Source organism: Bacillus rossius, chromosome 6 (genome assembly GCF_032445375.1).
Source record: "Bacillus rossius redtenbacheri isolate Brsri chromosome 6, Brsri_v3, whole genome shotgun sequence".
In the NCBI taxonomy this organism is placed as follows: Eukaryota; Metazoa; Arthropoda; class Insecta; order Phasmatodea; family Bacillidae; genus Bacillus; species Bacillus rossius.
This window is the reverse complement of record NC_086334.1, coordinates 21,300,003-21,327,318: the sequence shown is the minus strand read 5'-3', so window position 1 is coordinate 21,327,318 and position 27,316 is coordinate 21,300,003. Positions and strand designations below refer to the sequence as shown.

General features: G+C 38.7%; 1 long non-coding RNA gene across 1 annotated transcript in view; it reads right to left on the bottom strand.

Moving 5' to 3' along the window:
* Positions 1-469: 469 nt before the first annotated feature.
* The window catches only part of LOC134532832 (uncharacterized), a 56,139-nt gene continuing 29,292 nt past the window's right edge, over positions 470-27,316 (bottom strand). The window contains exons 2-3 of the long non-coding RNA XR_010075192.1: positions 1,222-1,337; positions 470-527 (exon numbers count right to left, since the gene is read on the bottom strand). This is a non-coding gene — a long non-coding RNA (uncharacterized LOC134532832). The remainder of the gene's footprint in view (positions 528-1,221; positions 1,338-27,316) is intronic.

The following is a 27,316-nucleotide window of genomic DNA, read 5'->3' as shown; positions in this document are numbered from 1 at the left end:
GAGCCCGACGCTAGCAAATAACTCTTAATTTTGCAGGTGAGTAAGCACGGTCATGCCCAGAGGCTTGTGACGGGACGTCCAAGATTATAACCACTTGAGCACCGAGTCTGTGCTCACACGATCACGACCCTCGGCGAGCACGCCCGCAGAGGACTCCGAGTGCCGGATCAGGGCATGGAACCGCGGGGCCGCGGAGTGCCGCCCGCTGCCTCTGGTCGTGACAATAGTTATTAGGTTTGGATGGTTGATGTAGGTAACGCACGTGTGTGGGTCGGGGCATCGGGCGATGTGCTGGCATGGCTCGTGGGTTCGACCCCCCGGTAGCGCGAGACAGAGGGCGGGCGGCGGAGCGAGCGAGGACGGCGCTAACCAGCCGGAGGTCGGGGCGCCTGGTGCGGGCGCCGTGGCGGCGGTGATGCCAGCTCTCTACCTCTCTCGGCCCTGAAGGTCGCCCCTGCCGTGGTCTCTCCAGGCCCTCTTCAGCAGTACACGGGCCTGCGCGGACATCAGGAGCTGGACGGCTACGGCTGCGGGAACACATCTGAATCGTTCGAATGAAACACGATCTAGCTCCCAAACATTTATTTCCAGCTTTATTTTTTAAAATTAATTCTATCTTTTGGAGTAAAACAACACACATATATATATATATATATATATATATATATATATATATATATATATATATATATATATATATTAGTCTACTCCACATATTTATAACACGAATCTTACACGATTTAAAGTAATAAAGATGCTTTTAATAACGGTATTTTGTTCTTGTTTCACCAAAACTTCCGAAAATAGATATAGATGCATTTTGTTGCAAACCCTTCGATTTCACAAAAACCATGAGAAAAATCTCTTAAATATTTCAACTTGCTTTAATGTACACAGTAAGGCATGAAGATACATATTGTTATGTCGCTAACTTTAACCGAATGTCTTATTATATTCTTTCTTACTTGGGGACTTGAATATATTTCTATTGTAAATAAGTTATAACGCCAAGCAGTACGCGAAAATCCTTTTTTTGACTGTTTAAATAAAAAAACATATATTTAAAATTTTCTTTGAACTTTCACGAACGGTTTTAAATTTTCGTAGTGTGATTTCCCTCCTGTTATTTACATCACAAAAAAAAAAACATCGTTTAATCTCGCATTTCTCGCCGAGTTACACTTGTAATGTTTTTTTTTCAGCAAGTGATTGGCAGTTGACCTGTGTTTTGTCCGAGCACGGTGACCTCTGACCTCAGGAGACGCCGCGGGGTGTGCTTGCGGTGGGTTTCCGTCGCCTTCCGCAGCACGCAGATGAAGGGTCGACACAGTCCTGTCCTGCACAGAAAACAATTGCCTGTACTTTAATAAACGATTCCTTTGGAAAGCAGTTGCCAGGAAATAGTTGTTGTAACTTTGTACATAATTTATCTATGGCTATTTTTGCATATTATATGAAATACGTTTTTCGAGATAATACTAAGTAGTTCTTACGAAAATTGGTAGCCTATATAATTTTATATTTTAATTTGTTGTTTCACTCAATCATAATTTTTTTAAACATGGAAAAGATAATCGATTATTCAATAATTGGATTTTATTTATTATTGTGATTATTAATGTGCGCAAATAATACTGGAAAGTTATTCAGGGAACGGTTCACAAATAACAGTATCACTACTAACACATTCATGTAAATGTATAAATTTACAAATATCTGTAATTATATATAAATATTTCTGTTCCATTTACAAAAAAAAATACAGTGTGTGTGTACGTATTATTTACTTTTAAAAGATTATAATTTCTTTTTCATCCCAAGCCCGCAGAGAAATTATGCAACTGTACATATTTATAAAGAGATTACTGTTATCCTTCTAATCGGTTATCCGCCTCAATCCTGGTCCGGACGGCAACGATTGGTGGGAGTTTTACTGTAATATGGTTTCGTTTTTAACACTTTTTTTTTTTGCCAGCGAGAAAGGCTCAAACAAGTTTATTTTTTATTCATGTACTACTTAGGCGTTCAAAATTTGGTACTTGGTATTTTAAGTATATGGTAGTTATGTAGGCTACATGGAAGCCTTTATTTTTGACGTGACAACGTCTAATAAATCGATGAACGACGGCTGCACGCACGAAAAAGTGTCCCACTACGGATGTCCCACTAAGGATGTGTTCTGTTTGCTCATTGTACGCATGCGTGGCATCTCTCTTCCACTCGATTGGAACAACCATCGATTTGACTTTTCAATCATATTTTAGTCGTTTGAATTATTAATATTATGTAATTTAACGATCGTCCACCGATTTTCAGCACAATCGGTACGGTTATTTAAAAGTAATGTTGAAAATTCAAATACGTTTTGAACCAACAATGGTGTTTTACAGTTACACATAATAATTCAAATTACACCCAGGATCTTTTGCACAATGTTTTAAAAAATATTGTAACACATTATAAATAAGTTTGGTGTATTTGGGATGCGTATTTGTTATAAAATCGTGTTAATATTATACCCCTACCGTGAACAAAGTTTATATATATATATATATATATATATAACATTTGAAACTACATTACCTTAGTATGGCCTCGTGGGCGTGTGGTTAGCGTACCTAATTTTTTTTGTACTTGTAAAAATAAATACGGCGCACGCAACATTTCAAAAGTAATAAATATATTTGAATTAATGAATGCAAATAAAAGTAAATTTATTAATTCAATTGCACATTTCATTTCACTCCTTTGTATCCATACAAAATAGTGATAATTCAATAAAAATGATTCAATTTTATTCATAAAAGTATGCAGAGGTAGATTTTATCATGCAAAAGATTGAAAAATTAAAAAAAAAATACTTCCTCAAAGAATATAATATTTTTAATGCCTAAATGGTTTGGTTGCAAAAACCTATTACGGCTCAGTCTCATGCCGAATATGATATTTCCTTTTCTTCTGGATCAATCATTTCATCAATGTTTTGTTATGACGTTGTCACGTTAAACTATCGTCCGTAAACCGACTTTACAGACAACCAATTTTTAACATTCTACCTTGAATATGTAGATTTACTGCTTAAAGTCCCCATAGTGGTACTTTACCGTTGCGAGGATTGCACCCCAGTTCTGTGCTTGGTGCGTAGAGGCGAACATAATGCGTTACGCGTGAGCCGGCGTCACCCTTAGCGCCCCGGGGCTCTTAAAACCTGGGGAGCCTAGCCAGTTGACTCAGCAAGGCGGGATGATAAGTGCGATGCCCTCTGGTGCTTCTAGCGCGGTATCGCCTCTAAGCGAAAGGCTCTGTACTGGCGCGCAATCCTTACGTTGTGCGCAGGGCAACAATGAGAATTGAGCGGTAACCATAACGTTAGGTGTTTCAAGCCTAAAAGTTATTCCGAAAACACGCTTTTTAGCTATTTCCTCTCTCCTAAAAATGCAGTTTAATAACGAAATCCGGAAACAGAATTACTCATTCGGCCTCGGCGTACCATTAGCTTATTCTTAAATGCTTTTCTAAACAGTCACCACTCGGATATCTGTATGGGTTTTTTTTTTTCCTTCTGAAGCTCTGCAAACCGCATGTGTCATTCAGAAGGCGGGCCCCTTAGGAAGTAAGGAATGCCTACGTACACGTGAGTCAATACTGAAAAATTATTTTAACTACTTAGAAAAATTGCTAGTGATAATACGTATATTATGAGAATGGTAGTATCGGTAATAAATGGAAATAAGTTTCCTCAGTCATTTGATAAATTTAGACTTTAGTTGACCTGATACGAAGTAAGATACTGCTGATAACATAACTGACGCTAGTGTAGCACCTATCAACGCCACGGAGCTGGGCAGCATTGTTGCAGCATAAATACGCGGCAGAAATGCAACACCTTGCTGATAGCAGGTAAGAGTTCGTCGTTTCAGGTGCAGAAACCTCACTGTCGCGACAATGGCCCGAAGAGCGACGGTCGGTGTAACCATTGAATATATATTCAATGGTGTAACTGTCTTTCACCTTATCACCGAGATTACAATGGCATTGTAATCAGGACAATGAGAAAAAGCGAAATATAAAAGCAGGTACTGGGATGTTTCTCACGGCACGACATCTAAACTTACAAAACATTAAGAGCGAGATGGCGGGGATTGTCAGCAGCTGTGTGGTTGCAAACATAACGTGACCACGAACGAACCTAGCTTTTTTTTTTCTGCAGAAAAGCCACTTTACACTGGCCTGTGATAATATTTCTTTGGAGTTTGGTTTGAACTGGCTAAACGTTGAGTATATTACACAATTACACAAACGATTTGTTAATTTAAAAATTTTGCTTGTTTTAGAAATTGATTTTTCAGTATCCGCTACATCAGGTTTTGTGGTACGATTAATTTTCGCCTACCATACGTTATGTAATCATTAAATGGAAATAATCTTATCTTTAAATCTTTTTTACGGGTGATAGTAACGGATAAGTGAGCAAACCGTTATTTCCTTATATAAACATTTAAATTTAGCACAGTTTGCTTGGTCGACAACGTATGTAGTAGTTTTCAAAGTAAACTATAGAGTGTTCTAACAGCTGAGTCGAAACTACTCTGTATTTTTTTTATTGGAACAGAAATATTCATGTGAAACTACAGATATTTGTAAATTTGTATATTTACATGGAAAAAAAACTGCATCACTATAAAACTGTGTTCACAATAATACTGTGTTGGATTTTTGCCCGGACATTTATGGTTTGCGTTGCCCCAATACTTCCAATATTTAAAGATATTTGTAAACCATTCCCTGAATAGCTTTCCAGTATTAACTGCGCACATAATACGATAATAAGGCTGACTTGTTGGATATTGTATTATCTTTTCAATGGTTTAAAAAATTTTGCTTGAATGAAACATAAAATTATGTGCCAATTATTTTAAGAAATGCTCAGTATTATCTCGAAAAACGTATTTCATATATGCAATAATATCCATATCCATGTGTTATACAAAGTTACAATATCTTTATTGTAGTATCACAAACTGTTTCTTGGTAACTGTTTTCCAAAGGAATATTATGCAAATTTAAATTTTTTTCTATTTACATTATTTCGCGCATTTATATAACTTTCATGTTGGTTATATCAGTAACCTGCATGAAAAGTGGTCTAAACGCGTCAAGTATTTCAAAAAATTATCTTTGCAACTGAAGCATCATCGCCTAATCTGTAGTTGCGTGATTTTTGATATCCATCTATGTCACTATCGGTGAGAACACTGATAACATTCTCCATAACCTGCCGTGTCCCTTAAACGAACTATGTATAGTTTGATATCTTAGTAATTCATGAAAATACAAAAAAAAAAAAACAGACATATTTTTAACGCCAACTTTGAATACCACACAAATGATCGAGTAGTGGCATACATAACGAATACTTTCAAGTGGACCCGAATTTAACGTTGTTTGTATAGTTAAATTCTCAAATTAAAGATTTTTAGTTTCACAATGATTTTTTATTTTGACTAACCACAAAACAGTTATTTTAGTATAAACTTAAAATCATGGAGCGGATACTGTTCCAAAGTTGAATTCAACTGGTTAGCAATTGGATAGCGAAATAAATCGTAGCTGTATAAGGCTAATGTGCTATAAATTTGTTAATATCTTGAAAAAAAAACTCGCTAGGAAGAATAAAAAAATGCCATCATGTAGTGAATATTGCTAAACAAACATAATAACAACATATCTGCAAGAAATTAGCTTTTAACTTTATTATAACAAAAAATATTTTTGCAATGTAGATTGAAAAAAGTGGGGGGGGGGGGTTTTCCTCAACTTCACTTCAGGTATTAACATGGCAAATATTGTACACCATCTTTCTTACTTCTCAACACCATTTTTAAAATAGGTAGGTATTGTTTGACCACGTATCCCGGAAATGGACACATGATTAGTGCAGTGGAGCGGTTGATGAATGATGCAAATGTTGGTCACTCTGGTTAGCATTTAGTTAGGCAAAACAAGCCTTAGCTGCATAAAGGCTAGAAGTTTGCTGATATCTTGAAAGGGACTCGCTAGGAAGAATCGTAAAAATGCTATCATGAAGTGTGTGTATATATTCAAACAAACATGGTGACAAAAATCAGCCAGATATTATCATTCAACTCCATTTTAACCACAAAACGTTTGCTATCCAGAGGAGGTGTGGCATTTCTCATTTTTACTTGAATTGTTAACATGGAAATCATTGAACACAGCTCCAAAACTTCTTACCTCCTTGGTTACATGTACGTTACTCATTATGTATATGCCTTCCACAGACGCATTACCCTATGACCACTAAACACGAATATGGCTCACTATAAAAAGCAAACCGATCTCAACAGAACTTGTTAGGAGCAAAGACTATTCTAATGCCAAGTAATTATCTTGTGAGTGGTAAAACGCTAGCATAGACATTCCCCTTACTCTATTTAAGATTTCAAAGAGAAAAAAAATAAACATGAATGCACTATTATAGTGACTATACCATTACCCAGTTTTCTTCCAACATTTCTGCGTTTGTATAATATGAACGTTCAACGATGCGTGTACCAACATAAATAATTGTCTTAAATAAACTACATATTATGTTACATCAACTTCTAATTAAACTCTTGTGTGTGGCCAACTGTACAAGCCCCACGATAATGGGTGCCACTCTAATTACTCTGTGTATTATATATGGTCAACTGTAAATAATTATTGTTCTTGCGGGGTTTTGGCGCCTATTCTCTCCGCAGTAGATCTCAGGAACGCTGCTGCTGTATCGATTAACCAGACTGCTAATCCAGCTAGCACGTCACTGCATTGGACTACTGTCAAGAGAATAATTATTAAAAGGAAATTTGGTAGTGTTGTGTTACTAGTGTAAATTTGCATTACCTATGACCAAGTCTGTCTTATACGTAACTGACATTTACTGTAAATGAAATAGTAATAGTTGGAAAACATACGATTTTAATGGGTTCTTTGATATTGAAGTGAAGTTACTGTTAACATGTAATTCAGCGAGAGGAACAACCAAAATAATTTACTGTGTATGTCATCATTTTGTTCAGACCTAGGTGTCAGTAAGTAGATGTAAATGACGTCACAGGAACACATCGACTACCATGCCGGGTCTAGCTATAATCTGTCGGAGGCTTGAGGCTCTCTTCCTAGGACCTCCAGCTAGTCTGCTGCGATGCTGGAACACTGGACGCTGGAAGCTGTAATTGGCGAACTACAGAAGATCTGATGTAGCCGGGGTTCGGCTGAAGAATCGACTTCCCTCTCGTCCTAAACAGTCTGTTTTAATTTAGGATCGGTCTCACCAAACGTCGTGGCCGATCGTAGCTGGCGCTGATATCAGTCGTCCGGAACCACTACGGGGACGAACGGGACCGACGTGGAAGTGGGCACTAGATGTCACCGATACTCCCTATCTGAGACTTATTCAGTCCAGAACTATTCTCACAAATAATAGTGTGGAGGATTCTAGATAGCACACGACCGCGGATGACGCGAATCTTCAATTCCTCGGGCGGCAACCAAGGCTTTGGTTCGCCCCAGCCCGAGAAACGTCTTCCCGCTGCAAGATGGCGATGGCGTCTCCCCTTTCTTCTTCCTGCTAACTATTTATTTTCCGTCCCTAGCAACCAAGGAGCTATGGAAAAATCAGCAAACCAAATTAACTGCATAGTGAAATAAAACTTGGATATTAGCGTGCAAGAGTGCTGAACTAAGGCAAATGAATAAATTTCCAAAGAATAATGCTTAGAAGACCCTGAAGTAAAAAGTGTGTTGTCTCTGGCAATTAGATGTGTTATATAGGTTAACTTTGGTTGTCCTCTTTACAATAAAATAATTAAATACATAAGATCAGTTTATGAAATATACAATTAATGTTACAATAATAATCATATGACTGTAAACAGTCGTACTGGTTACAAACTATAAACTGTATATACAATTTTTTTTTAATTTAGCTTATTATTGATTTTTTTTTGTCTGTGAGTAAGGTTTGTCTGGGTTTAGGCATGTTCTTATGTTAACCTCACTCGATATTTTCTTTAACTATACCAAAAATGTCATCCACCTTTCAAAGCAAACAAATAAACACACACATTTAATTTGTGGTCCTGCAATGATCTTGTTAGATTGTATAGTTTAATATTTTAATTTTTGTCAGATTTTTGCTTTATTACATTCTGAATGTCTGAGTGACAAACAGCTTACAATATTTGTTATCCTAAATATGCATGTGAGTGCGTTTGGACTAAAACCCTGACCCGCGAGTTATTAGTTGTTTATCCACTATATAAATTACTGAAGACAGCCTTTTTATTAGGCATGCGATTTAAAAAGCTGCACTAAAAACAATCTGTTTTCTGCTCTAAGATCCTTTAAAAAAATTAAAAATTGAAGTAACGTCAAATATCACAAAACTATATATATATATAATGATATTGATGGTGCACCTGGAATTTTGAAATAAATAAAGCAATTTCGTAAGAATTCAATGAAAAGAATTAATAAATAAAAGGCTCGATTTCCTTTAGAACGCCATAGCAAAAAAAGTAATTCGTCTGAAATTCTTCCAACTTTAATAAAAAAATTTACAAGGCTGCTCGGATGTTACCAAACTTTTCAATTATTTTTTTTTTTTGCTGACTAAAAAAAATGCATTTAAAGTTTGGGATACATATCACTACTTGTTTATGACCTATCAAATATTAATTTTCTTTTGCATGTATGTATCTATTGAAGTTTGTAATTTGCATGTTGAAGTTAGCGGCGGCCTTGGATGAAATCTTGAAACGTGCACACGCAAAGTGTTCGGTGTGGCAAGGCCTGCGTCGAAGTGAAGAAATTAACAAAAGCGTGTTGCTATTCTAGTTGGTCCTCCGGGGCCTTGAGAGGGGAAGCCTACAACTCACATAGTTTCGGTTCCCTACCACGTTCGTGCAACTTCGGATTTCTCTCAAAAATTGAAATTAAAAACAGCGAAGGGTTAGGTTAGGTCAGGTCAATCACAACATGCTTGTTTCCATTGGAAACTTCTGATTTAGCGGCTGAAGTGGCGTTAGTACCAAAACGCAAAACTTCGGAAATCTTCGGAAATCATTCTTGCAGGGAACCGAAACTACGTGAGTTGTAGGCTTCCCCCCTTGAGAGGACACGCTGCGGACACGTGGTCTGCGACCGGCCGCGGCCCGACTTGTCCCGGCGGAGATAGCCGCCCAAGGTGCCTCCCGCGTCGCCGCTGACGGGGAGTGTCTCTGTGCACTGCCAAGGCCGCGACCACGACCGTGTCGCGCCAGATATGACCCCCCCATTCCCAACTCCACACCGCCATCTTCCTGACGGTCATGCCTGCGCGACCCTCGAGCCAGAGCCGCCTGCAACCTCGGAGGCGTCAGGGCCGTCAAGAGGGGGGAAGCCTTCTTTTCACAGACGAGAGAAACCAAACGCCCGACCGTGCCTCTTCGGGTTTTTTTTTGTTCATTGTAAATAAATATGGCGGTGTTGATAAAAGGACACTAATGGTCAATTAGGTTAGGTTAGCTACATTATAGATACTTTAGAAACATCGTGGACGGTTGATTTGGTTAGGATAGCTACATTAAAGATACAAAAAAAAAAACATGAACTTCGGGGAACTACGGGTTTTGCCTCTCTCGTCTGCTTCCCGCCAAGAGGACGCGGCTTGAGGTTCGAGCACGAGACACCGTTACGTCCTGTCCAACTCTCCTCCTAGACCACCTTCCTTCGTCCCGCATCCTACCGCAGTTTACCCTATTCTATCAGTCGTATGATCTCGTATCCTAATGTATCCTATCGCATCCTGATGCCCTATCATACCGTACACTGCCTATCGCATCCTGCCCATATTATTCTGCCAATTGTTTTAGATTTCAAACCTAATTTTAACTTATTTAAACATCACATCAACAACTGTAAAAGACACATCATTGAAATATATTTCGTTCTAAGATTTGGTTACTATAAAAGCTTTCCTTGTGTGAATTTAATAATTTTATACACATTTCCAATCGCACACGCCGATTTTTTTAATTTACTTGATTGATGTAATACCAACCGCCTTAGGATTTTTAAAACTTGAAATCAATATTTAATATGACTATTTTATTTTACAAAAAAATATATATAGTTTCACTTTCATAAAGTTTCATTTGGCACACCTAATTGTTATGAAAATGACTATAAACGGTTTATGTTCATACACGTGGTCCACCATATCTTTGTGAAAATTTCGTTGCATAGTGCGCGCGCATCATAAATATACACTTTCATCATTTTTACATAAAGAAGAACAAAGCAATTAAAGACAATCTGAAACAGTAATGAAAATATTACCCATTTATTACTTTCCCACATAGTTTCCATGCATGTTGAGGTACTAGTCCCAATGATGGATCAGCTTGAAACTCCCGGAGTCTAGAATTCCATCGGCTGCGGGGCCAGTTTGAGTCACACTTCTCACCGCCGATGAACTCCACGGTCCGAACATATCGAAATCGGAGGGTGCCAGGTTCCGGCTGAATGACGGATGCTCCAAAACTTTCCAACCGTAATCCTGCAATTTTTCACGAATTTTTACGGTCAATACAGTCTTTCCCTCAAACTTCCACCATCTACGAACGGATCTCTCCAACTTTCTTTCCTTTTGCAAGAAGAACTCCTATCACAGCTCATTGCTCATCCACAGTGGACGATGTAATCACTAACGCCATTTTACCGGTGACTGACGAACGCTGTCGGTACGTGCGGCAAATCAGAAGCCTCCTGTAGTTCCTTTTATTTTTGACGTGACAACGTCTTATAAATCGATGAACGCCGGCTGCACGCACGAAAAATTGTCACATTCCACCTGAGCCGAGCGTGCAAGAACCGGCCAACAACCGTGCGAGAAAATCTTATTTAATATCAAACAGGTTAAGGCGGGCTTTTTAACTAATTGTTCGTGATTATATTTAAACAAATTATTTAATTTAAAACTGCAAAAAAAAACTGTAAATAATATGTGAAATTTAAAAAAGTATGAAATTTTTTCATCAATGTTTTCTTATGACGTTATCACGTAAAATTATCGTCCGTAAACCGACTTTACACACAACCCCCCTTTTTTAAGTAATTAATTTCATTGTTACTAATTATCTTCCTACTTAAAAAAAATTGATATGTGCGTTACTTATTTATTTTACGTGGACACACGTGTCTGTGTAACGCCGCGGGGTGCAGCCGGTAGTCGTTGGGAACGACTGGACCAGACAGACACGGCTGCGCCGGTGCGAGAGGTCCTGGGTTCGAGTCCCGGGTAAGGCATGGGTGTACCATATATATTCTGATATTTGATAACGACTTGAAACTGAGGTTCCCTCTGAAGATAATGACCCTTTGGCCGTTGGCGAAAGCTGTAGGCCACTTAATATAAAAAAAAATAGACGCGGCCTGCCGCCCCGGGGCCGAGCAGTTGGAGCGACTGCCGGGGCGCCGGGCTCGAACCCGCGACCCTCGCCGGCGAGGAGGAGCCCTGCTGCAGTCGGCCTCGACACGTCCGTCCGGGCGGCGGACCGCAACCGCGACGGGACAGACAGTCTCGGTGCGTCTTGCGGCCTGCAGGTCCCGACTCGCGTCGCGTTCACGTTCAGCACGGCTTTTACAGAGGCCGAACTTCAACTAAATGAAGAGAAAATATGTTATTAACTAAAAAAATTTTAACTGTCAATATATACCTACCGATAAATGGTTGAATACACAACATCGGTATACACACTTAATTCAAATATTTTATGTACAAAAGCAAACATTTTTTTAAAATGTTTTAAATGTTTCTTTGAGTTACTAAAAACTGAAACGCTACGAAACTAATTTTTTTTTTTTTTTTTTTTGCAAAACTCCGTTCCCCCGGAGAAACCCCCGGAATGGCCACCGCATGGGGAGCCCAAGAAAAGAAACGGGCTCCCCATTTGGAAGCCACCTGGAAGGTTTTTTTCTGTTCCACCCACCGTTTCTTTGGTAGCCTGACTTGTTACAAGGGATTGTATTCCTACCAGAGAAAATGCCGCCATTTTGTCTGGGCAATCCGCCTTGGAGGAGCCGGGGCGCGAACCCGGGTCCTACAAGTCACAAGGCAGGCGCTCTACCCCAGAACCAGAGTGGTAGAGCGGATACTTGCAGTCTTCTTAACACTGACATGATGTTATTCGACGAGTTTGTTGTAGTTTCGTGTGTCAAATAATACGTGCAGTAACATCTAACCTCGTTTACGAACAAAATTATGTATTGTTATGTTCTTCGTTCAACATGAATTGTGTAATTTCATAACAGTGAAATATAATTTGTATAACTAGTTGATTTTCTGCAAACAAACTTACAGTCCCGCAGTACAATAATTATATAGAACGAGTAAAAAAATATAAATATAAAAAAAAAAATTGGTTGTCTGTAAAGTCGGTTTACGGACGATAGTTTAACGTGAAAACGTCATAACAAAGCATTGATGAAATGATTGCATACTTTTATGAATAAAATTGAATTAATTTATTTTAATAATAAAAGAATAAATACTTGAAATTATACTAGTAATCAGATTTTTAAAATATAAGAATAATTAACCTTTTTTCCAAAATTGTTGTTGTAATAAGCAATGAAAACCACATTAACATTTCACTTCACTTTATAAACAGTCGAGTGGAAGAGAGATAGATGCGGCGCAAGCGTACAATGAGCGTAACGGGACACAGCGTAACGGAACAATGTGCGTAACGGGACACTTTTTAGTGCGTGCAGCGATTTATTAGACGTTGTCACGTCAAAAATTAAACAATTTTACATAGTAACAGTCAGATTCGGCTTTAAACCTAAGAAGTTCCCGTTTTATAATCCATTTCATTATCCTTATCCATACTGCAAAAAAAAAAAAAAACTTTAAAACTGTAACTTTGCTTGCTAATCACGCCAAAAGTATGCGACATGTAGGTTTAAGTATTTCCTTTCTGTGAAAGGTCAGCCATTCAGAGTCGGCACGTTGAACCGTGTGGGACGTAAATATAAAATAATGACCCGGAACGGGACGCACACCACTCAAGAAACAGACGACTCGGCCAGGTCTACCAACTGCTGGAACCACAATAGCGCGATGGACGCAGCGCGAATGAAACAATTTTCCAGCCACACACTTTCTACACGTCGGTGACGTCGGCGTGACAAGATTCGCAGACGCGACAGACTTCACGAACAGAAAGTTTTCATTTTCTATTCCCATCGCGTCGCTGGCGAAGTTGCTGAAATGAGCGTCAGAATTTGGTTTTCCAGTCAACTTTAAACTGGGGCATTTGGTGGTACATTCGTTATTCGTGTATTTTTGAAGTTCTGTTTAAAAACAAAAGTTCGATTGTAAACTCTTTAAATAAATTCACGCACGATATATTTTTAAAAATAAAAATTTGAATTTTTACTAAATATTTTTTTTTCAAACAGGTTTATTTATAAAACTTGTATACATTGATCTTATTTATTTATTCGTATTATTTTAACATGTGGCAAAGTTAAGGCGTGAACACAGCATTGTCTTGAAATTAACAATAGATTTAAAAAAAATTAAAAACATTATTTTTACTAATTAAAATAAATATTAAATAGAAAAAAATAAAGAAGCGATCACATTAAAAAAAATACTAGCTAAACATTTAAACTACGGAAAAAATATAATTAGTTAATTTTTTAATATGTGCTCTTAGATGGTGGGTTGATTTCTTACAGAGAAAAGGTAGACTATATATGTTTATATATATTTGTGTATATATGTATATATAAACTTTAAAAAGATTGATAAACAAGAACAATAATTTACAAAATAATGAAAACCTATGTAAACTACACAGTATTACTTTAAAATTTAAAAACTATTCATTATTTATTTAACCATGCATGTTAAGCTAATTAACATATCACATAAAATTTATAGGCCAAACATACGCACACACGTACCTGAGGCTACTTAAAAAAATTAAATAAAAGAATCACATTCACTACCCATTTCAAGTTGTTATTACATATATATAATTATATATATATATATATATATATATTTTTAAACAGACCTGTAAGCTGAGTGTAGAATTCGTTGCCTTACTGGCTCTTCAAATACATTCCAAGCACATTCTGCAGCGGCTTTCGTGTGAATGTAATGACAAGAAACATAACATTAAGATAGTCTTATTTTATAATCATGCATCGCGTCTGTCACGATTCTATGATTCCAGCGTCAAGGACATGATCACCATTTGAAAAGAAAAAAATACTGCGTAGAAGCCAAGGAGGTAACAGGTAGTCTTCTGTAGTAGGATTTCGTGATAATAAGCCCTCGCTTTATGGTGCATTAACTTACGTAACAGCGTGTGCCAGGTTTCCCATGGCGTGTTCTGTAAGCGTGTTACGTACCTCTGAACCTCTCCTTGAACTCACTTAACAAGTAAATAATCCGGGTTCCAGCCCTGGCCCGTCCATGTTGATTTAAGTCTCTCTCCGTGACTCCTCGAAATCACGTGGAGTGACTTCTACACTACGTGAGTGCATGGATGATATCTTCCCTACCTTTCCTGACCGAATGAAGTTTGTCCGTCTCTAGTGACCACGTGGTCTGGTTACGTTTACCCGTAATAAATAAACAAGTTAGTAAACAAGGCTACAATTATAGGATGAGAAATTACGGCGTCTGATGCTATAAAATTACAAGTAGGCCTACAACCAGCCAATTAAAACGTGGTCAACTGTTCTGAGTTTGAGCCTCTGCATGAATTCGGACGGAGATAGTTTTAGACTCAGTGGCAATCGCAGGCGAGGTGAAAAATAACATCAGTGAAACCGTTTGAGGTGTTTTTTTTTAAATATTTAATTTAGATAAAATCACGATGTGGGACTGCTATAAATCCCATTTGCACACAGTTCATTAAGTGGGAAAAGTAAACGTTTAATTAAAATTCCGACCCCGGTTTTAAATCCCTCCGAGTAACCAACTTCTCTATTTTTAACTTTTCTCATGAACATACGTGTATAATATATCAAATGCAATTGCATTGTTTACATTTAAATACAATCATGGTGATCTGAAGTTTTCAGGGAAAATAAAATACAATGAAAAAAAAAAAATTTAATTTTAAGTGGTAGTTATTTTGTCCGAGGTTTGATTCAACGAACATAAATTTGAAACACTTGCTGACTCCGTCCTCTATTTTGTATCTACTTCTCCTCTAGGTGCGAGGAATAGAGACAGTTTTCACTCTTGGGTCGCAGAGGTTTTATCCGGCGAAGGCCATCTCGACAGAATGAGTCACTGTTGGCCTTCGGCACCACTCAGCAAGCCCTACATTCGAGTATAAACATTGTGGTTTGTGTGTGTACGTGCCCTGCTTGACTCATGGAGTACGACTCTCTTCGAAGGAATTGTAGTTTTTTTTCCTTCTCATTTTTAACGCGAGGGCCAGCAGGTTTCACGGTAGCAATAGCACAATAATATAATATCATACAATAGTAATTATTTTTTAATGTTATTTTTATTGCTTTTAAAAATATTGCAACCGTGAAGAAATTTTTTTAGACAATCTCTTTAAAAGGTAAACTTACTTCAGTGTCAACGGATGTGGATTGAAAGAAAACCCAAGTAAATAATGTATTTTGAGTTTAGTTACTACAGGTCATATATTCCCTTAATTTTGTTACGACATGCCAAAATGCGTACAAAAGTGTATGAGAAAATTATTACCTCTGAGTCATTTATTCACAGATATCCTTAAAAATATATTTTTGGTTAGTTTGGCCATCAGCTTACCGCCTGGATATTTCTAGATGATAAAATTAAAATAGTATGACAAGAATAATACACTAATTTTTAAACCCTTTTTATAAGCGATACCTCAAATAAGTGAAAGTGAAAACTTTTCTCCGCCACTGTTTACCATGTACGAACAAACCTGTCGGTGTAGGAATGAGCGCTGGTGCTAAAACCGGGAAAGTCACACTGTGATAAGGCGGTGGAGGTAGCAATTGGCAGATGCTTATTAAACTAACAGCACTCCATTCCGTTAAAAAATACAGTTGCACATCCTGGATCAAATCATCTTCTTATGCAATACTTACGTTTCATAAAGATCATTCGTAATTTGAAGGTGAAAAGAGAATGTGGAGGGTATATGGGAGGATTTGTTGGAGAGGGGGGGGGGGTTATGGGCTTTTTACGCCTTTATCTCGCGTCCTCTTCTCCCAAATATTAATTTTTCCTTTATATGTTACTAACGTCCTTGCCTTACGAACTAAATATACCCACAACAGCGATGAAAACAAAATTTATAATGAATTACTTTACTATCAAGTTTCACTGTTGCACCAGATAAAAAAAAAGGTAGAAATATAATACTTCTCTTTCTCTATATAAATGTATACTATTACTCCTCATAACAACAAATAATTGGAATTCCACTACGCATATGACAAATTAAAAAAAAATCTGTTTTGGCCAAGCTGGACATAGAGAATCCGAAATCCTAAAAAATCAAATAACGAAAGAAAATAATTTGAAATCAAACAGCGGGCAAAGTGGTTGTATCCCCCACAAAACCCCCGATATGGAATTCTGTGTGTTTTCGAACGCGAGCCCGTGAAAACTGGACGGAGAAAGCTACACCGAAGTCCAAGCTGCCTGGAATAAGTCACTTTCACTGAGCTGGTCTCATCCAAAGCCAGCGTTTTCAGTTCAGCAGGTTACTTCGCAGCCCCGGAACACGTGGTTCTGACACGTTCTTTAAATAATTCATGCAATGGAGAAATTTGTTCTAGTTGCATTCTTGCACTGTTTGTCATGGAAAAAAAAAATTAAGAACGACAATTAAGAATTAAACATGAAAACACCAGTACACATAGTGTCAAACAGATAAATCCAACGACGACAGCATAGACGAATACATTCAAACTTAAATATCAGACATCGCAAGATTTCCGTTTAAGGAATTTAGTCATTTAAACAAAGTAATAACAGCACGGACCGACACCAGTAGGCCGACAATGAGATGCAGTTTCAACAATAACAGTAGATGCAGGTAGACAACAAAACCTGGACAACGCAGGTCACAATTCCTCAGCGCCTCTGGAGGGTTCGGGCGTGAAGTGAATGTTGTTCTTGGAAGCTTCTGGTGTTAAGTCGGCCCTGATGACGCGACACTTCGCAAGGGGCGCAAGAACATTCCAGAAGGGGGCTGAGGGGTATAAAAACGGCGACGCCAGCCTCCGAGGCTTGGTGAGCGAAAGCGGACGACGAGAGAAGACGGGCCTAGTGTGCGGGGACCGTGTTGTGTGCGACGACGAGAGAGAAGCGCGAGGCAGTGTGTCGGGACAGAGGTGCGAGGTGAGAGACGAGCAGTGGGGAGAGACACTGTTGAGATTCAGTGAAGAGAGTAAACTGTGGACTGAATGAAAGAGTGATTAATTTGTGCACAGACATTTTAAGTGTTGTTATTTAATCTATAATGTCGATAGTAGTAAATAAATAAAAAAAAATGTATTTAATATTCTGGACTGTCTTCTCAACACGTAACAATACGAACCTGTGAAATATCGCCGAGTTAACATGATGCCAACGAGAACGTCTGGCGAGTTGTTACGAGACGTGGTTGCGCGGTGGAAAAGCACCGCACGTGACGGTAACCTCCGACGGGCCACGAGTGCTCGCCAGGGGTCGTCCCGCGCTGAGAACCGGAGCGCGAGGGACATTGTTCTCGGGCCAGCACTGACTTCCTCGCCGGCCGGCACCTCAGCGCGTGGCGCGGTCGGCAACCGGCGACTCTCCGGGGTCAGTCCGGATCTCGACGACAAACTTCATCGTAAATAGTAAGTGGCTTGGCTTCTGGGTTGTAGCCGCGTCCTTGGCGAATAATTCACCGACGTTTCGGTCGACATTGCAGTCGCCATCATCAGGGAGCAGTTACCTACCGGTAACCGCGTCCTTGGCGAACAATTCACCGACGTTTCGGTCGACCGAAACGTCGGTGAATTATTCGCCAAGGACGCGGCTACAACCCAGGAGCCAAGTTACTTCAGACAATGGCCGTGAAAGCCTGAGAACATAATTCATTGTAAATAATAGGAAAATAATAATTGTATGACATTTATTGGTATGCTTGCCGCGATGTTTTCTTTAGCGTGCTAGAGAACTGTGCATATATGCTCTCTTGAGGGCAAAAAAATATAGCCACAAGGAAATGGATACGCTAATTCAGCGTGATCCGGAAGAGGTCAAGCTATGCCAAGAGGCTGAGGAGCCCATCTCGGCATCGCCACCAAACGATTCCCTCCCCGCCGCCTACAACCAAGAAAAAAAAAACCAACTCAGAAAACCGGCAGTTGGCTCAAGTGAAAACCGAAACACGCTGACTGAACCTAACCAGATCTCTCACAAGTGCCTGAGCTGTTCCGTCTCTCACTGCCGCCTTCAACGGGATGGGGCTCCCCCAGGCCGTGATCCCAGGTGGAGAGTCCTACATCCATCTGATCCCGGACCACATGCGTAGAACAACCTCAGCGGGGATCCATGCACGTCAAGCATTAGCCCGTACTGCACAGTCAGGCGTCCCAAACTGTGGTGTATATCGGTATCACCAGAGAGGAGAACCTCGGATGCCCACCGACTCAAAGAACCACGGCCTAGGAAGTCAACAGCCGATCAAGGCCCGGTCCGGTAATACCTCTGTTGTGACGTAACAGGTAGCGCCTATGACCTTGGATCCTCCCATGGAATTCACAACGACGACACCATAGAAGTGATCATCTGTGCTGTCATTGTGTTGTCCATAATATATGTCTAGGTTCATCGTTGGGTGTGTCTGTTTGACATCAGCTGATTTAGGCTTGTTTTCTGTGGGTTTATGTTTTTTTTTTTTCATTTTTATTTCTTATTTTGCATTTATGAATATTTACCATGACAAAAAGGTTCAAAACTGCAATAATGTATGTCCAAGAAATTGTTTTATATCGCAAGTGCAGTGTTTTATAATTGTGCCAACTCGTTCAGTCACTTTATGTATATGAGACAGTTAAAAAATTAATATTATGGTAAAAAAAATTATAATAATACTTGATACATTGCATAATATGAATATTAAAAAGGACAAAAAAATATTTCTTTTTACGAAACATTATCACGTTAAAAAAAATGAGAGAAAAGGTTTTTTTGTTTTGTTTCACAAACTCCTTTTCGGAGACATTTCTTCCCTCCTGGGTTCGAAACATTTTTTTTTTTAGTTTGTTTGTCAGTGTTTAATTCACTCTTCCATGGTGCGATTTTTTAAAATAACCCGCTATCAGCCACGCCCTGTACGGTTGGAAAATGAAGCAATGTTGAAGTTCTGTTTAACGGATGCATTATGACCTTGCCTAAGATGTAGTAATGCATGCGCGTACGTAGGTTATGTAGCATAACGCCGGAATCAAAGTAGCTCTACGGGCGAGAATAAAATAACTTTCCAACCAATCATGTTTACGCATTTGTGACGTCAGCACTACGAAATTTGCGGACGCTGCAGGCTTCCCGATTAGAAAGTTTTTCAATTTTCCTCGCGTCGCGAACGCGCAGTTATTGTAATGAGCGCAGAATTTGGTATTCCAATGATGGTAAAACTGGTGCATCAGTAACTAGTACAATCATTATTCGTGTATTTATGAGGTTTGGTTTACTAAATTCGGTTGAGAAATCCTTTAAAACTTTACACATTAAAATATTTTACTTTAGTTTAAACAAATTTTTCCTCGAATATGTTCGTTAAAACCATATTGAACTCAGTGAAGATTGCCGTCAATGTAGCACGAATGAAAGGACAAGAAAAATTGTTGTATCTCGATATATTATTTTTCTGTCTGTCACATGGTTGAAAACTCGTTCACGATGATGCTACATTTAGCGTCGCCTCCTTCGCACCTCCTTTGTCGCGCTATCGTGGTTCCGCCATCACTCACGAATGCATGGCGGTCTATTGACAGACCACCCTTATTGTAGATACTTGTTTCGTTTACACTTTTCAAATCTTTCGACTCTGCAGACTCTCGGCTGCTTTCGAAATGAAAGGAACGACGCCTAACTCTTAAGGCTAGGTTCAAAAACGACGCAACAGCGCAATACGCAACACGATCACAGTCGTTTATAAATCACGCAGGTCGCAAGACGTCAACTTATTTATTAACTTAGAATTTTAAAATAGAAAAAAATTCTACTCTGGGCTTCTTTCGATGATTCATATGTATTATGAAAACAAAAAATATAGTTAATAATATGGTTTTAAAGTATTATTTTATTTCACTGTGTGAAAGTTTGACAAGTATAAAGATGGTGTACATAGTAAAAAGGACAGTGACCTTCTATGAACAACATCTGCGTCTCTAAAAGTTCACGGAATACTTCTCTCCGATATGGTCGCCGAAAACGCAACACTAAACGCAAAAAAAAAATTTGGAAGTTGAACTCTTGCGTTGCGTTATGGTGGATTTTTTTTTTTTTACAAACCTCTATTCTAAGTGTGGTTTGCTGAACATTTTGCATCTCGCATTCTTGCGTAGTTTATAAAGCCGGCCTCACCATGTTTCATTTGCGGTTTCGCAGCTCTTCCACCCTGATCGTAACTTCAGCACTGCGAGTCGACGTATTTCCGTGACAAAATTGGTGCCAGTAATCGGCAGAAAATTGTTTTTTCAACGGCGTTCGCGCTGCAATCCTCCTTCGCCTTACGACATTAAATTATTTCGGGAAGGGGAAGTGGGGGCCAGGTCGCCATGTGCGGGAGAAGTGAAACTTCATACTAATTGCGTACTAAACACCATCATGTGTACGGTATAAACAGGCGGGAGACGACCAGAGAGTTTTTGTCGCCATGTTTCCAGCGAGGAGCGGAGGTCTGTGGGACGAGTGTGTCGCTGTGTGTCAGTATCGTAACGAAAAATGCAGCCCTGAGGCTTTGTTTTTACTAAAGCTTCCCCGACAGTGAGGAGTGGGGTGCTCGATATATTCCCCCTCCCACACTCCGCTCTTATTACACTGCCAAAAGTAAATACGTTTCACTTCAAAAAATTGTGTTCAGTAAACATAAAAAAAAATTGTGTATATAGGGGCCAATGACGCAAATCTGTAGGATTTTCTAGGGGGAAGGGGGTGGGGGGTGTTTCCACGTTCACGAGAGTTGTGCCATTGGAGTTATCTCTGGATAGGATGCTTGTATGTTGTATACTGCTCATATTTTTGGGCCCCTCAGTGAAGGGCCCTATCAATTCCAGGGGGATAACCCTTCCCCCCCCCCCCGGGGATCTACGGCCAAGGTAGGGGCTATCAACATAAACTACCCGACTGTAGTTTCTGATACTATTGACGTGTCTGATCTGTGACGTAGTGAACGCGGCTGTGACAAGCGAACACAAGTTTTGAAATGTTTACGAATTGCAACATTCAGATCACGGCGTTGTAGTTCTAAAAAGAAGAAGGAGAAGCAGTGTCTCCCGAGAAATGCGGCACACACCGGTTACCTTTCGCGCGAGGCATCAACCTGGCGCGTGGTTTGTGTCGTGATGCCGCGTGAAACCACAGAGATCTATGTAAGCGTCCTACATCATGTCTGATGGAAAAGGAGGGGGGGGAAATGTTTTCTGCTGTGGCACCATTCCAAATCTCCAGTTTCTCAACCGGTATCTGGAAATTCTAAACTTTGATTACGAAAACGTTTTTTCAGCTTTACACGTGGTTCGAGAGCCACGAGTGAAGTCCCGGCCACAATCAACATAAGCACAACACAGTATTATACATAACAGTTTAACTCCATTTAATTCAATCTGACTAGCTACATCCGTACATATCGATTACCAACAAGTCGAGATGCTCTAAGTTTAACTCTTGCTTTAAGCTACGTCATTGCTAAATGCATGATATGTTTTCGGCCAGTCATAAGAAACTCTGAACGTCCAACTACGTCGTCATTTGAAAAACGCGATGGTTATTAGATTTTGCCAAATAATATTTTATTTTGTTTATTATGGTCGCACGCTAGAGTTAAGCTACAAACATCAAGGTCCAATTTCCGAAGGAGAAAAAAAAATATATTTCTGAATTAAATTTAGCCATTGCTGTGCTATTGCGATATTTATTCTGTTGATACTAATAATTTTCCTTATAATTACAGACTACCAACCAGAGCAACATTAATTTTTTGAAGACTAAAATAACCAAAATAAACAAATGAACGGGGTTAAGTTAATTATCCGTTGTAGCCAGACCGCTGTGCTAGTTTTGTGTTGTCGCTACTATATCTACACATGTGTTAATTCGATGTTGATTGTGTCCGTGTCTTTAGGTAGAGAGTCTCACAGGTCATGTTGAATTTTTTTACTTCGTTGTCTCGTCATTACTGCACATTAGATAAGGACTATTTCTGCAAATTTAACACTATAATACTGTTCGTTGCATTTGTTGTTCCGTCACAAATAATTTAAACATATATTTTACTAAGTAGTACGCAATGGTTGTGAAAATTCACGAAAGTGCTTGGTAATTGTTATCACTTGTGCCACTTAGTGAACGCCTGTTTAAAAATATTTGTGACGGAGCAACAAATGCAAGAGAGGTATAGTGTTAAGTTTACAGAAAACGTCCGTAGCTGCAGAATTGGTAATGTCAAGAGTACGTGAAGATCAGCATGGCGTGTGGGAGCCCGCCTGGGCGCATGTCAGAACCTGCTCGCAGCCGCGCCCCACAGATGCGCTCGACCGAGGGGCGACCCCTAACAGCTTTTGGTCGGCAACCTCCACCACTCCTCCCAAATATGCGCCCTTTAAGGGTAGATTGGGAGTCGGCTTACAGATCCTTTTTTTTTTTTTTTTTACATTCCAGAGCAAGTAATATTACGACAGAGCTGTCAAGGGAGTACGCCCCCCCCCCCCCCCCCCCCATTTTTGATCAGGAAGGTGTTAGAGCCTCAGCTTGACCAGACTAGGACAACCCAGCGTAGTCATCGCCTCAGCCCCCTGTCTCAATCGGCTAACCAGACTTTATCAGCACTGCTGGCGCCTACCCCAATCTCCCACTTCCAACAGATTGTTCCGACCTACAGCCGGCATTCTCACGGTCCCTCCCACATGTGCGCCCCATCAGGGTAGAGTGGGAAAAATTTCAGTTCGTGTTATACATTCGAGAGCTATATAGACTAAACAGAACTGCTGGGGATCAAGAAGGTATTAGAGCTTCGGCAATGACCAGCGGCTGGGGCCACCAACCCAGCTCCCACTTCTAACCGTCGCGTCGGCGCCGCGTGGGTGACCCAGCTCGGGCGCTCAGCGAGTCATCACACCAACCCAGCTCTTCCACCAGGAAACTGCTGCACATTAGAGCTGTACAGGACGTCCATAACACAATCTTCCAGTTTCAATGGCATATTTTAACAGTACAATTTAGATTATCTGAAACAAATCCTACGTCAAATTGAAGCTAAACAAACCTAGTTTTTCTTTTTTAAAAAAATGTTATATATGTGTACCTTTAGTTATACGGCACACATCCAACTTAAAAGTCCAAATATTTCTTCCCGCACTTTGGTTAACACGTCCGGAGTAATGGAAGCAATACCCTCTTCAATTCTGTGTCTCAAATCTGGAAAATCGTTAGGTAGCGACGGAACGTAGACGCGATCTCTTCCGGAGGGAAAATATCGCATGGCGTTATGTCAGGTGAACGTGGAGGCCAGCGGAAAAGAGCTCTGTCGTCTCGACCGTTACGACCAATACAACGGTCACGGACTTCGACAATTAAACTTTAAACGAAACGACGTTGAACTGAAGTTACAGATCAACTATTAGCAGATTGCATAACACAAAACGCTTTACGCTCAGGAGTCGCCATTTTGCGTAGGTGGCGCTGCAAGCGAGAAAACAACAAAGCAGCACTCGCGCATGCGCTTACTCTTTAATTGTGACCTTGAACCAAAACTCTTCAACGCTTACAGTCGATACTATTAAAGCCTATAACTGGGACATTCCTTTATGGACGAACTGTACTATGTTTTATTGCAACCAGGCGACGGAATCTGACCAGGTAAACTATCCTTGCTATGCCATAGAATACACACTCCACAACTAAGCACAATCCACAGTCCAGTTTTCATCATTGGTGTTTGCCCCCCTCCTCCTAATTGTAGAAGGGATTCCACATATCTTTAATACAATCTATACTTGAGAATGAGGGAGGCTTCGCCCCTTTCCCAATTCCTTGAGATAAGTTCGAATTACGAGCGAACCTTTCGTTTTTGTATAATGTGTATGAACCACTTTAGCATTAAATTTAAGGGCAAAGGTGCAGATTCAATGAAAAAACAGTCCAATTTTGCTAAGAAGTTTATCAAGGACTGTATAAATCTAAGCTTATTGACCAAGGAAAAAACCTACTTTAAAGTAAACAATTACATTAAGAAGATATCGTTCAGGTACTTACTGAACGCCCGCATTCAGGTCTAGCTGTGGTTTCAGTGATGTGAGACTGAATATGTGTAAATTATTATTAGAACATATTTTTATAATCGCGCTGCAATCCGGTGAGCGCGCGGGCCACACCACGTGGTGGCGCGGAAGACTGCCATAATGAAAGTAATCCGCCTGGCCTCTTCGAAAAAGAAGGAAAAGTACCATAACGGAAATCTGCCATACGTTCAAAGGACGAGACGGAATTCTGCCATATTTTCGTATACACTCTGTGGAAAGAGTACAGCGGCATTGCCCTCGAAGTAGTGTATCTATAGAATACTCGGTAGGTAGCGCTGTCAACCCTCTAGCTGTTTTTCAGGTAAACTTTAAAGCATACAGATAGCGCTTCTGACGGTGATAGTAGCAATTACAAATAACTTCCAGTTCGCGGACGAGAAGAAATAAATATTTCCAAAAATGGAGTATAGGGAGCAGCACTGTATTCTTATTCTGACGATTAAAAAAAATACATATGGTAGTTTCCTATGCACGAAGGAGAATTCTGCCAAAAATTGTTGTACATTCTACGGAATGATGAACACGGCCTTACTCGTAAAATCGTAATGTAACTAGCTCCATAGAATTTACATTTTTGCACACTGGAATACTTGAAGTAATTGTAGATCAATATTTAATGAGTGCAAATCCAACGCAAATATTCAAGGGTTTTCTTATGAAATGTTTGCATTTTTAGGGTGACAGAACACAAAAAAAAAAAACCTCAGATGTTACGATTTTTAATGTCCATATTAAATTATTTAAGGTCTACAAAATGTGTTTTTAAGATGCTGAAATGCGAGGGAAATATTTTTGCGTAGTGTAGTGTAGTTTGTTGGCACAGGGCAAGCAGCACAGGCGCTCTAGGGGAGACATAGGCTCGTACATGGAATGTTGGTGGGCTTTGCACAGGCTTGCAGCCTTTAAAAAAAACTGAAATTTGAGTATTTATTCTAATAGGAAATGAAAAAAGTTACTATGCGTAGCATATTATTCTGCTTCTTTAAAACTGTCAGATCAAATTGAAATTCAGTTCTTCGTGCCTTACAACACTTACAAACGAATTATGACATACATAAAAAAAAATAGGTACCATATAACACGATAACAACACAATACATACACTGATACATATCAATAACTTTACGACAAAACACGAAACAACACAGCACACAGATAAATATAGATTGATAAAGTTCATATTAACTAATTGGTCATAATGGGTTACTTTGGTTTTAAAAAAAACTTAAACAGAAACTAAAATGGAGTATACAAAATAAATATGTAAATTATAAAAGTTTTATATAACTTTTTGCCTAAGTTTTTTACAAATTAATGTTTCTAGATTATTCAAAAGGAGTTATAATTTTTTAGACATTTTATAGTTACTAATGGTTTTAAAAGTGTCACTATTATGTCTGAAGCATCAAAAATGGTAATAAAAAGTATATAATAAAATGTGTATCACTGTTTGAACGTCTAGTATATAAATGTAGCATTTTTAAAAGGAATTTGAAAGCCTGAAATATTAAAATATTAATTTAAGAATTTTTTCTGCATACTTTCAATTCTATTACAATCAAAATTAGTTATTTAATTCCAATTTACGACACAATATTCTACTTCATAGCTAATCAATTTGAAGAACAAAGTTTACAATCATGTACTGATGCAGACAAAGTTATAAATTTAATCTTCAAGTGCAACTAATAGTATTATCTACATGTTGGTGAAAAATAAAAACTTGGCATCCACTATAACTCTGAGGTATTAAAAGTGGACACCACGTTTAATGTCATTTCTTACAATGTAATAATTCAAATTAATTGAATTAGTATTTTTTTTACTAAATGTTATACACTAAATGCTATCGTAATTCAGATCTAGACGGCTGAAATATCTTGCTAAATAGTTTCACAATCATATTTCGTTTTTTTTTTCCTTCAACATCTTTTCTTGATGAATTCCGATTACAGTTTGAATATCTAATACCATGAAATTTCATTTGCAAAATTGACTGCAAAGCTTCTATTTGTTAGATAATGAAAACAAATATAAACCAAGCATTGTTTGACAAGGCCTAAAATTAGTAATTTTTTAATATTAAGATTGGGTTGGAAAATTTAATAAAACTTTGCTAAAATTGAAATAAATAGAATATTTTATTTATATATGGATGTTATACTAACGCGCACGCATACACACATATATGTATATATATGTAATTCCGATTACAGTTAGAATAACATTTATTAAATATTAAAGAGTAGTTGAGATAAACTACTACTTTAAGGAACACCTAATATTATGAAATTGAAATTGCATTTGCAAATTTGTAAGATAATTAAATATATATAATAGACGATCTTTCTGATTGAAAACTACGTAGTTTTTCAGAAATAATATTTTTAGGAATACAGTTCATGTGCCTATAAATTTTTTTTTTCGTCAAAAAAGTCTGAAATACTACATAACAGAGGTATAGGTAAATAGTTTGTGACTAAATTTTAACTGTCAATAATACTTCAAGAAAATATATACCGATAAATGGTTGAACACACACCTTCGGTATAAAACCACACACTGACTTGATACACACTTAATTCAAATATATTATGTACAAAAGCTTTGATTGTTGGTTTGAGCTTTATTTATAACATGGTGGAATGATAATGCTACAGTTACTAAAAACTAAAACGCTTAAAACTAAAAAAATATATATTTTTGCAAAACTCCGTTCCCCCGGAGAAACCCC